Source organism: Lolium perenne, chromosome 4 (assembly GCF_019359855.2).
Source record: "Lolium perenne isolate Kyuss_39 chromosome 4, Kyuss_2.0, whole genome shotgun sequence".
Classification (NCBI taxonomy): Eukaryota; Viridiplantae; Streptophyta; class Magnoliopsida; order Poales; family Poaceae; genus Lolium; species Lolium perenne.
Window position 1 is genome coordinate 307,328,355 of NC_067247.2, and position 13,550 is coordinate 307,341,904.

Here is a 13,550-nt window from a genome sequence, read left to right on the forward strand (position 1 = left end):
TAGATCGTAAACCAATTGCGTCTATGACTAATAATCCACCTTCCGGTTATCGTCCGAACCCCTTTCAGTACTAAGTTGCAAGTAACAGACTATCACATTAAGCAATGTGTGTAAAGTAAACAATAGAATTACCCTAGGATAAAACATTGTTGTTTTCTCCCTAGTAGCAACAACACATCTACAATCTTAGAAGTTAATGTCACCCTCCCACAAAACTAGAGGCATGAACCTACTATCGAGCATAAATACCCTCTCTTGGAGTCACAAAGTGTCCACTTGGCCAAATTTTCTACTAGCAACGGAGAGCATGCAAGATCACATATAACATATGACATGAATATAGCATCAATCTCAACATAGTATACAATATTCATCGGATCCCAACAAACGCAACATATAGGATTACATAAAGATCATCTTGATCATGTAGGGTAGCTCACATGATCTATACATGAAGCACAAAGTGGAGAAGACAACCATCTAGCTAGTGCTATGGACCCATAGTCCAGGGATGAACTACTCACACATCACTTCGGAGGCGGTCATGGCGATGTAGATGCCTCCGGCGATGATTTCCCCCTCCGGCAGGGTGTGGGGAAGAGCTTCAGAACCCCCGAGATGGGTTCTGCGATGGCGGACGCGACGGAACTTTTCGTGGATGGAGACTCGGGTATCCAGGGTTTTCCCGAGAAGATGTATAAATAGGCGGAGGATTTAGGTCGGTGGGTGATACGTCTCCAACGTATCTATAATTTCTTATGTTCCATGCTAGTTTTATGACAATACCTACATGTTTTATTCACACTTTATAATATTTTTATGCATTTTCTGGGACTAACCTATTAACAAGATGCCACAGTGCCAGTTCCTGTTTTCTGTTGTTTTTTATTTCAGAAAAGTTGGTTTACAAATATTCTCGAAATTTGATGAAACAAAAGCCCACGGCCCTATTTTCCATGGAGTGTTCCAGATTACCGAAGAAGAGTCGAGGAAGGCCAGCAGGGGGCCCACACCATAGGGCGGCGCGGGGGGCCCCACTGCCGCGCCGACATGTGGGGAGGGAGCCCCCTGGCTCCCCCGACGCTGCCCCTTCGCCTATTTATTCCTTCGTCCCCGAAATCCCTAGCACGGAGAGCCAAAATACCAGAACAGTTGCAGAGACGCCGCCGCCGTCGACCCTAACTCGGGGGGTTCAGAAGATCTCCTCCGGCACCCTGCTGGAGAGGGGAATCATCACCGAAGGGTTCTACATCACCATGCCCGCCTCCGGACTGATGCGTGAGTAGTTCATCCTTGGACTATGATACGTCTCCGACGTATCGATAATTTCTTATGTTCCATGCCACATTATTGATGATATCTACATGTTTTATGCATACTTTATGTCATATTTATGCATTTTCCGGCACTAACCTATTAACGAGATGCCGAAAAGCCAGTTGATGTTTTTTGCTGTTTTTGGTTTCAGAAATCCTAGTAAGGAAATATTCTCGGAATTGGACGAAATCAACGCCCAGGGGCCTATTTTCACACGAAGCTTCCAGAAGACCGGAGAGCTAACGAAGTGGGGCCACGAGGTGGCCAGACGCTAGGGCGGCGCGGCCCAAGCCCTGGCCGCGCCGACCTAGTGTGTGGGCCCCTCGTGACGCCCCCTGACCTGCCCTTCCGCCTACAAATAGCCTTCGTCGCGAAACCCCCAGTACCGAGAGCCACGATACGGAAAACCTTCCAGAGACGCCGCCGCTGCCAATCCCATCTCGGGGGATTCAGGAGATCGCCTCCGGCACCCTGCCGGAGAGGGGATTCATCTCCCGGAGGACTCTACACCGCCATGGTCGCCTCCGGAGTGATGAGTGAGTAGTTCACCCCTGGACTATGGGTCCATAGCAGTAGCTAGATGGTTGTCTTCTCCTCATTATGCTTCATTGTCAGATCTTGTGAGCTGCCGAACATGATCAAGATCATCTATCTGTAATGCTATATGTTGTGTTTGTTGGGATCCGATGAATAGAGAATACTATGTTATGTTGATTATCAATTTATATCTATGTGTTGTTTATGATCTTGCATGCTCTCCGTTATTAGTAGAGGCTCTGGCCAAGTTTTTGCTAGTAACTCCAAGAGGGGGTATTTATGCTCGATAGTGGGTTCATGTCTCCGTGAATCTGGGGGAGTGACAGAAACCTCTAAGGTTATGGATGTGCTGTTGCCACTAGGGATAAAACATTGATGCTATGTCCGAGGATGTAGTTATTGATTACATTACGCACCATACTTAATGCAATTGTCTGTTGTTTGCAACTTAATACTGGAAGAGGTTCGGATGATAACCTGAAGGTGGACTTTTTAGGCATAGATGCATGCTGGATAGCGGTCTATGTATTTTGTCGTAATGCCCAATTAAATCTCACAATACTCATCATATCATGTATGTGCATGGTCATGCCCTCTCTATTTGTCAATTGCCCAACTGTAATTTGTTCACCCAACATGCTATTTATCTTATGGGAGAGACACCACTAGTGAACTGTGGACCCCGGTCCATTCTTTACATCTGAAATACAATCTACTGCAATTGTTCTTTACTGTTCTCTGCAAATAATCATCATCCACACTATACATCTAATCTTTTGTTACAGCAAGCCGGTGAGATTGACAACCTCACTGTTTCGTTGGGGCAAAGTACTTTGGTTGTGTTGTGCAGGTTCCACGTTGGCGCCGGAATCCCTGGTGTTGCGCCGCACTACATCTCGCCGCCATCAACCTTCAACGTGCTTCTTGGCTCCTACTGGTTCGATAAACCTTGGTTTCGTATTGAGGGAAAACTTGCCGCTGTACGCATCACACCTTCCTCTTGGGGTTCCCAACGGACGCGTGTTGTACGCGTATGAAGCTCTTTTTCTGGCGCCGTTGCCGGGGAACTGAAGAAAAGAAGATTTCTAACTCCCACGTCAACTACACGCCAACAGCTCTTTTTCTGGCGCCGTTGCCGGGGAGATCAAGACACGCTGCAAGGGGAGTCTCCACAATCCAATCTCTTTACTTTGTTTTTGTCTTGCTTTATTTTATTTACTACTTTGTTTGCTGCACTAAATCAAAATACAAAAAAATTAGTTGCTAGTTTTACTTTATTTACTGTCTTGTTTGCACTCTATATTAAAAACACAAGAAAATTAGTTACTTGCATTTACTTTACTTATTTCATCATGTTTCCTCCTAAGTTTGTTCTTAAAGATGTACCGGTAGGCCGAGGGTCTATCCTTGGGAAAAATAATATAGAATTTTTTTTCACTCATATTAGTACGGTTGAGGATTTTGAAGATAGACACCTAGTAGAACTTGCTCCTACTTATGAAATTGCTGTTGCTTCTTTAGTACACGCGTTAGAAGCTAGATTTGTTAATCTTAATCCTGTGATTCAACATATGTTTCTTACACTCAGTGATATGGAAGAAGGAGAAAAGAAATATTTTGTATTAGAAACCCTTCTTAAAGAATTCGGGGGAATAGCAAGAGAAGCTAGAAAAGTCTTCACTAAATATAATATGCTAGGCTCTTATACCAACTTTGCCAGCACCCTTGAGAAGATGGAAAAATATAGACAAAAGTACACTAATAAAGTTAATTATGAGGGGGATATTAAAACATCAATACCTTGCAAGCTCTTGGGAATGTGCGAGGCACTAGAAAAGAATTTTGATTGGATTGTTCCTGAAGATTTGTTTGATGAGAGTAGCAAGCCTAAGGGTAATGAAAAGGGAGCCTCTGAAACTTACATAGATAAGATACAATGCATAGTTGAGAAAACTCCACACCCCGCTGTAGATGCATCGTCTTTTGATAACACTTGATATACACTTTCTGCGCCTAGCTGAAAGGCGTTAAAGAAAAGCGCTTATGGGAGACAACCCATGTTTTTACTACAGTAATTTTATTTTATATTTGAGTCTTGGAAGTTGTTTACTACTGTAGCAACCTCTCCTTATCTTAGTTTTGTGCATTGTTGTGCCAAGTAAAGTCGTTGATAGTAAGGTTCATACTAGATTTGGATTACTGCGCAGAAACAGATTTCTTTGCTGTCACGAATCTGGGCCTAATTCTCTGTAGGTAACTCAGAAATTTATGCCAATTTACGTGAGTGATCCTCAGATATGTACGCAACTTTCATTCAATTTGAGCATTTTCATTTGAGCAAGTCTGGTGCCTCAATAAAATTCGTCTTTACGAACTGTTCTGTTTTGACACATTCTGCCTTTTATTTCGCATTGCCTGTTTTGATATGCTTGATGGATATTTCGATTCCATTGACTTTCAGTAGCTTTGTGCAATGTCTAGAAGTGTTAAGAATGATTATGTCACCTCTGAACATGTAAATTTTGATTGTGCACTAACCCTCTAATGAGTTGTTTTGAGTTTGGTGTGGAGGAAGTTTTCAAGGATCAAGAGAGGGAGATGATACAATATGATCAAGGAGAGTGAAAGCTCTAAGCTTGGGGATGCCCCGGTGGTTCACCCCTGCATATATCAAGAATACTCAAGCGTCTAAGCTTGGGGATGCCTTGGGCATCCCCTTCTTCATCGACAACATTATCAGGTTCCTCCCGTGAAACTATATTTTTATTCCATCACATCTTATGTACTTTGCTTGGAGCGTCGGTTTGTTTTTGTTTTTGTTTGAATAAAATGGATCCTAGCATTCATTGTGTGGGAGAGAGACACGCTCCGCTGTTGCATATGGACAAGTATGTCCTTAGGCTTTACTCATAGTATTCATGGCGAAGTTTCTTCTTCGTTAAATTGTTATATGGTTGGAATTGGAAAACGATACATGTAGTAATTGCTATAATGCCTTGGGTAATGTGATACTTGGCAATTGTTGTGCTCATGTTTAAGCTCTTCCATCATATACTTTGCACCTATTAATGAAGAAATACATAGAGCATGCTAAAATTTGGTTTGCATAATTGGTCTCTCTAAGGTCTAGATAATTTCTAGTATTGAGTTTGAACAACAAGGAAGACGGTGTAGAGTCTTATAATGTTTACAATATGTCTTTTATGTGAGTTTTGCTGCACCGCTTCATCCTTGTGTTTGTTTCAAATAAACCTTGCTAGCCTAAACCTTGTATCGAGAGGGAATACTTCTCATGCATCCAAATCCTTGAGCCAACCACTATGCCTTTTGTGTCCACCATACCTACCTACTACATGGTATTTCTCCGCCATTCCAAAGTAAATTGCTTGAGTGCTATCTTTAAATTTCTATCCTCTACCTTTACAATATATAGCTCATGGGACAAATAGCCTAAAAACTATTGTGGTATTGAATATGTACTTATGCACTTTATCTCTTATTAAGTTGCTTGTTGTGCGATAACCATGTTCCTGGGGACGCCATCAACTACTCTTTGTTGAATATCATATGAGTTGCTATGCATGTTCGTCTTGTCTGAAGTAAGGGAGATTTACCGCTAGAATGATTAGATCATTGCATAATGTTAGAGAAGAACATTGGGCCGCTAACTAAAGCCATGATCCATGGTGGAAGTTTCAGTTTTGGACAAATATCCTCAATCTCATATGAGAAAATTAATTGTTGCTACATGCTTATGCATTAAAGAGGAGTCCATTATCTGTTGTCTATGTTGTCCCGGTATGGATGTCTAAGTTGAGAATAATCAATAGCGAGAAATCCGATGCGAGCTTTCTCCTTAGACCTTTGTACAGGCGGCATAGAGGTACCCCTTTGTGACACTTGGTTAAAACATGTGCATTGCGATGATAATCCAGGTAATCCAAGCTAATTAGGACAAGGTGCGGGCACTATTAGTATACTATGCATGAGGCTTGCAACTTGTAAGATATAATTTACATAACACATATGCTTTATTACTACCGTTGACAAAATTGTTTCTTGTTTTTAAAATCAAAGCTCTAGCACAAATATAGCAATCGATGCTTTCCTCTTTGAAGGACCTTTCTTTTACTTTTATGTTGAGTCAGTTCACCTATCTCTCTCCACCTCAAGAAGCAAACACTTGTGTGAACTGTGCATTGATTCCTACATACTTGCATATTGCACTTGTTATATTACTTTACATTGACAACTATCCATGAGATATACATGTTATAAGTTGAAAGCAACCGCTGAAACTTCATCTTCCTTTGTGTTGCTTCAATGCCTCTACTATGAATTATTGCTTTATGAGTTAACTCTTATGCAAGACTTATTGATGTTTGTCTTGAAGTACTATTCATGAAAAGTCTTTGCTATATGATTCATTTGTTTACTCATGTCATTTACATTGTTTGGATCGCTGCATTCATTACATATGCTTACAATAGTATGATCAAGGTTATGATGGCATGTCACTCCAGAAATTATCTTTGTTATCGTTTACTCGCTTCTGGACGAGCAGAAACTAAGCTTGGGGATGCTGATACGTCTCCGACGTATCGATAATTTCTTATGTTCCATGCCACATTATTGATGATATCTACATGTTTTATGCATACTTTATGTCATATTTATGCATTTTCCGGCACTAACCTATTAACGAGATGCCGAAGAGCCAGTTGCTGTTTTCTGCTGTTTTTGGTTTCAGAAATCCTAGTAAGGAAATATTCTCGGAATTGGACGAAATCAACGCCCAGGGGCCTATTTTCACACGAAGCTTCCAGAAGACCGGAGAGCTAACGAAGTGGGGCCACGAGGTGGCCAGACGCTAGGGCAGCGCGGCCCAAGCCCTGGCCGCGCCGACCTAGTGTGTGGGCCCCTCGTGAAGCCCCCTGACCTGCCCTTTCGCCTACAAATAGCCTTCGTCGCGAAACCCCCAGTACCGAGAGCCACGATACGGAAAACCTTCCAGAGACGCCACCGCCGCCAATCCCATCTCGGGGGATTCAGGAGATCGCCTCCGGCACCCTGCCGGAGAGGGGATTCATCTCCCGGAGGACTCTACACCGCCATGGTCGCCTCCGGAGTGATGAGTGAGTAGTTCACCCCTGGACTATGGGTCCATAGCGGTAGCTAGATGGTTGTCTTCTCCTCATTATGCTTCATTGTCGGATCTTGTGAGCTGCCGAACATGATCAAGATCATCTATCTGTAATGCTATATGTTGTGTTTGTTGGGATCCGATGAATAGAGAATACTATGTTATGTTGATTATCAATTTATATCTATGTGTTGTTTATGATCTTGCATGCTCTCCGTTATTAGTAGAGGCTCTGGCCAAGTTTTTGCTAGTAACTCCAAGAGGGGGTATTTATGCTCGATAGTGGGTTCATGTCTCCGTGAATCTGGGGGAGTGACAGAAACCTCTAAGGTTATGGATGTGCTGTTGCCACTAGGGATAAAACATTGATGCTATGTCCGAGGATGTAGTTATTGATTACATTACGCACCATACTTAATGCAATTGTCTGTTGTTTGCAACTTAATACTGGAAGGGGTTCGGATGATAACCTGAAGGTGGACTTTTTAGGCATAGATGCATGCTGGATAGCGGTCTATGTACTTTGTCGTAATGCCCAATTAAATCTCACAATACTAATCATATCATGTATGTGCATGGTCATGCCCTCTCTATTTGTCAATTACCCAACTGTAATTTGTTCGCCCAACATGCTATTTATCTTATGGGAGAGACACCACTAGTGAACTGTGGACCCCAGTCCATTCTTTACATCTGAAATACAATCTACTGCAATTGTTCTTTACTGTTCTCTGCAAATAATCATCATCCACACTATACATCTAATCCTTTGTTACAGCAAGCCGGTGAGATTGGCAACCTCACTGTTTCGTTGGGGCAAAGTACTTTGGTTGTGTTGTGCAGGTTCCACGTTGGCGCCGGAATCCCTGGTGTTGCGCCGCACTACATCTCGCCTCCATCAACCTTCAACGTGCTTCTTGGCTCCTACTGGTTCGATAAACCTTGGTTTCGTACTGAGGGAAAACTTGCCGCTGTACGCATCACACCTTCCTCTTGGGGTTCCCAACGGACGCGTGCTGTACGCGTATCAGACTACGTTGTCTTCTCCTATTATGCCATCATGTTTAGATCTTGTGAGCTGCCTATCATGATCAAGAGCATCTATTTGTAATGCTACATGTTGTGTTTGTTGGGATCCGATGAATATGGAATAATATGTCAAGTTGATTATTGATCTATCATATATGTGTTGTTTATGTTCTTCCATTCTCTCCGTTGCTAGTAGAGGCTCTGGCCAAGTTGATACTTGTAACTCCAAGAGGGGATATTTATGCTATATAGTGGGTTCATGCCTCCATTGAATCTGGGACAGTGACAGAAAGTTCTAAGGTTGTGGATGTGCTGTTGCCACTAGGGATAAAACATCAATGCTTTGTCTAAGGATATTTGTATTGTTTACATTACGCACGGTACTTAATGCAATTATCTGTTGCTTGCAACTTAATACTGGAAGGGGTGCGAATGCTAACCCGAAGGTGGACTTTTTAGGCATAGATGCATGCTGGATGACGGTCTATGTTCTTTGTCGTAATGCCCTAAATAAATCTCATAGTAGTCATCATGATATGTATGTGCATTGTTATGCCCTCTCTATTTGTCAATTGCCCAACTGTAATTTGTTTACCCAACATGTTATTTATCTTATTGGAGAGACACCACTAGTGAACTGTGGACCCCGGTCCATTCTTTTACCTCTGAAATACAACCTACTGCAATCATTGTTCTCTTTTGTTTTCTGCAAGCAAACATCATTTTCCACACCATACGTTTAATCCTTTGTTTTCAGCAAGCCGGTGAGATTGACAACCTCACTGTTAAGTTGGGGCAAAGTAGTTTGATTGTGTTGTGCAGGTTCCACGTTGGCACCGGAATCCCTGGTGTTGCGCCGCACTACACTCCTTCACCAACAACCTTCACGTGATCTTCATCTCCTACTGGTTCGATAACCTTGGTTTCTTACTGAGGGAAAACTCGTTGTTGTACTCATCATACCTTCCTCTTGGGGTTCCCAACGGACGTGTGCTTTACCGTCACAAGCAGCTACTTTTCTGGCGTCGTTGCCGGGGAGATCAAGAAACGCTGCAAGGGGAGTCTCTCACACCCAATCTCTTTACTTTGTTTATTGTCTTGCTTTATTTTATTTTCTGTCTTTTTGCTTTCTTTATATCAAAAACACACAAAAAATTAGTTACTTGTTTTACTTTATTTAATTTGATTTTGCTTTATTTATTTTTATTATTGCTAAAATGTGTACTCCTGAGAACACTAAGTTGTGTGACTTCACTAGCACAAATAATAATGATTTCATATGCACTCCTATTGCTCCACCTGCTTCTACAGCAGAATTTTATGAAATTAAACCTGCTTTACTAAATCTTGTTATGAGAGAGCAATTTTCTGGTGTTAGTACTGATGCTGCTGCTGCCCATCTTAATAATTTTGCTGAACTTTGTGAAATGCAAAAGTATAAGGATATAGATGGGGATATTATAAAACTGAAATTGTTTCCTTTCTCCTTGAGAGGAAGAGCCAAAGATTGGTTGCTATCTTTGCCTGAAAATAGTATTAGTTCATGGACTGAATGTAAAGATGCTTTCATTGGAAAATATTATCCTCCTGCTAAAATTATATATTTGAGAAGTAGCATTATGAATTTTAAGCAAATGGATAATGAACATGTTTCCCAAGCATGGGAGAGAATGAAATCTTTGGTAAAGAATTGCCCCACCCATGGACTAACTACTTGGATGATCATCCAAACCTTTTATGCAGGATTAAATTTTTCTTCAAGGAACCTATTGGATTCAGCTACTGGAGGTACTTTTATGTCCATCACTTTGGGTGCTGCAACAAAGCTTCTTGATGATATGATGATCAACTACTCTGAATGGCACACTGAAAGGACTCCTCAAGGTAAGAAGGTAAATTCTGTTGAAGAAACCTCTTCCTTGAGTGATAAGATCGATGTTATTATGTCTATGCTTGTTAATGGTAAATCTCATATTGATCCTAATAATGTTCCTTTAGCTTCATTGGTTGCTCAAGAAGAGCATGTTGATGTGAACTTCATTAAAAATAATAATTTCAACAACAATGCTTATAGGAATAATTTTGGTAACAACAACTATAGGCCATATCCTTCTAATGGTGGTAATTCTTATGGTAATTCTTACAACAATAGTAGGAGTGTACCCTCTGATCTTGAAGTCATGTTTAAAGAATTTATTAGTACACAAACTGCTTTTAACAAATCTGTTGAGGAAAAGTTTGGTAAAATTGATGTTCTTGCTTCTAAGGTTGATAGTCTTGCTCTTGATGTTGATCTTTTAAAACTGAAAGTTGTGCCTAATGAAGTTAAAGATACTAAGTCATTTTCTACAGCAAATGCTATCCAAGTTCGAATTAATGACAATATTAGAATGATGGCTGAATTGCATGCTAGGTGGGAAAGAGAAGAAAAACTTGCTAAAGAGAATAATTTAGCTAGAGTTTGGACTATTACCACCACTAGTAATGTTGATGCTTCACATGTTGCTAAACCTCCTACTATCAATGGTAAAATAATTGGTGTTGGCAATGTTTCTACTTCTACTACAAAGCGTGCAAAATTGCCTAAAACTGCTGAAACTATTTGTGATAAAAGTGCTGAAATTTTTCAAAGTGTTGGGGACAATGGTCCCATTGCTTTAGATCATAATGGTTTTGATTTTGATAATTGTCGTATTTCTGAAGTTATTAAGTTCTTGCAAAAACTTGCTAGAAGTCCTAATGCTAGTGCTATAAACTTGGCCTTTACAAAACAAATTACAAATGCTCTCATTAAAGCTAGGGAAGAGGAATTAAAACTTGAAGCTTCTATCCCTAGGAAGTTGGAAGATGGTTGGGAGCCCATCATTAAAATGGAGGTCAATGATTTTGATTGTAATGCTTTATGTGATCTTGGTACAAGTATTTCTGTTATGCCTAAAAAACTTTATGATATGCTTGACTTGCCACCTTTGGAATGTTGTTATTTGGATGTTAATCTTGCTGATAATTCTATAAAAAACCTTTGGGGAGAATTGACAATGTTCACATTACGGTTAACAATAACCTTGTCCCCGTTGATTTTGTTGTTTTGGATATTGAATGCAATGCATCTTGTCCTATTGTTTTGGTAAGACCCTTTCTTCGAACCGTTGGTGCTATTATTGATATGAAAGAAGGAAATATTAAATATCAATTCCCACTTAAGAAAGGTATGGAACACTTCCCTAGAAAGAGAATGAAGATGTCTTTTGGTTCTATTATTAGAACAAATTATGATGTTGATGCTTCTTCTCTTGATGTTACTTGATTTTCACTTTCTGCGCCTAGCTGAAAGGCGTTAAAGAAAAGCGCTTATGGGAGACAACCCATTATTATATTTCTGCAATTTTTGTTTTATATTTAGTCAAGGTGCTTGTTACTACTGTAGCAATACCTTTGTATCTTTATTTTATTGCATTGTTGTGCCAAGTAAAGTCTTTGATGGAAAGTTGATACTAGATTTGGATATCTGCGCAGAAACAGATTTTTAGCTGTCACGGTTTTGAGTTTTTCTCTCTGTAGAAAAATCTGAAAATCCTGATAAAATTCATGAGTAATCCTCAGATATGTAAGCAACTTTCATTGAACTGGAGCTTTTCCATCTGAGCATTTTAAGTGCCTCGAAAAAATTCGTCTTTAAGGACTGTTCTGTTTTGATAGATTCTGCCTTTTATTTCGCATTGCCTCTTTTACTGTGTTTGAGTGGGTTTCTTTGCTCCATTAAATTTTAGTAACCTTGGGTAATATCCAGAAGTGTTGGGAATGATTGTGTCCTTGCTGAACATGTGAATTTTTGATTATGCACTAATCCTCTAATGAGATTGCTTTGAGTTTGGTGTGAAGGAAGTTTTCAAGGATCAAGAGAGGAGGATGATATAATATGATCAAGAAGGGTGAAAAGTCTAAGCTTGGGGATGCCCCCGTGGTTCATCCCTGCATATTTCGAGAAGACTCAAGCGTCTAAGCTTGGGGATGCCCAAGGCATCCCCTTCTTCATCAACAACTTATCAGGTCACCTCGAGTGAAACTATATTTTAATTCCGTCACATCTTATGTGCTTTATTTGGAGCGTTCGTTTGCTTTTATTCTTGTTTGTTATTTTAGTTTTCTGAATAAATCGGATCCTAGCATGCTTGTGTGGGAGAGAGACACGCTCCGCTTTTTCATTTGAACACTGGTGTTCTTCGTTTTATTTTTAATGTTCATGGCAAAAGCTGAAAGCCGCAGCACTTATTGCTATTTGGTTGGAAAAAATGCTTCATGTGGTAGTTGTTATACTGTCTTGAATAATTTGATACTTGGCAATTGTTTTGAGCTCTCAAGTAGATCATGTTTAAGCTCTTGCATCATGTAGTTTAAACCTATTAGTGGAGAACTACCGTAGAGCTTGTTGAAATTTGGTTTGCATGATTGGTCTCTCTAAGGTCTAGATATTTTCTGGTAAAAGTGTTTGAGCAACAAGGAAGACAGTGTAGAGTCTTATAATGCTTGCAATATGTTCTTATGTAAGTTTTGTTGTACCGGTTTATACTTGTGTTTGCTTCAAACAACCTTGCTAGCCAAAGCCTTGTACTGAGAGGGAGTGCTTCTCGTGCATCCAAAACCTTGAGCCAAAACCTATGCCATTTGTGTCCACCATAACTACCTACTATGTGGTATTTTTCTGCCATTCCAAGTAAATACTTCATGTGCTACCTTTAAACAATTCAAAACTTTATTACTCCTTATTTGTGTCAATGTTTCATAGCTCATGAGGAAGTATGTGGTGTTTTATCTTTCAATCTTGTTGGGCAGACTTTCACCAATGGACTAGTGGCATATACATCCGCTTATCCAATAATTTTGCAAAAAGAGCTGGCAACGGGGTGCCCAGCCCCAATTAATTAACTTTCATTAATAATTCTCTTCACATGTTTTGCCCTGATTTATTAGTAAGCAACTTAATTGTGCAATAGACACTCCTCCATGGTATGTGAAATGTTGGAAGGCACCCAAGGATTCGGTTAGCCATGGCTTGTGAAAGCAAAAGGTTGGGAGGAGTGTCATTTATAAATAAAACTAAAATACATGTGTAAACAAAAGAGAAGAGGGATGATCTACCTTGCTGGTAGAGATAATGTCCTTCATGGGAGCCGCTCTTTGAAAGTTTGTTTGACAAGGGGGTTAGAGTGCCCACTACCATTCGTTGACAACAACAAACACCTCTCAAAACTTTATTTTTATGCTCTCTTTATGATTTCAAAACTTGAAAAGCTCTAGCACATGATTTAATCCATGTTTCCCTCTGCGAAGGGCCTTTCTTTTACTTTATGTTGAGTCAGTTTACCTACTTCTTTCTATCTTAGAAGCAAACACTTGTGTCAACTGTGTGCATTGATTCTTACATGCTTGCTTATTCTACTTATTATATTACTTTGTGTTGACAATTATCCATGAGATATACATGTTGAAAGTTGAAGGCAATTTCTGAAACTTAAATCTTCCT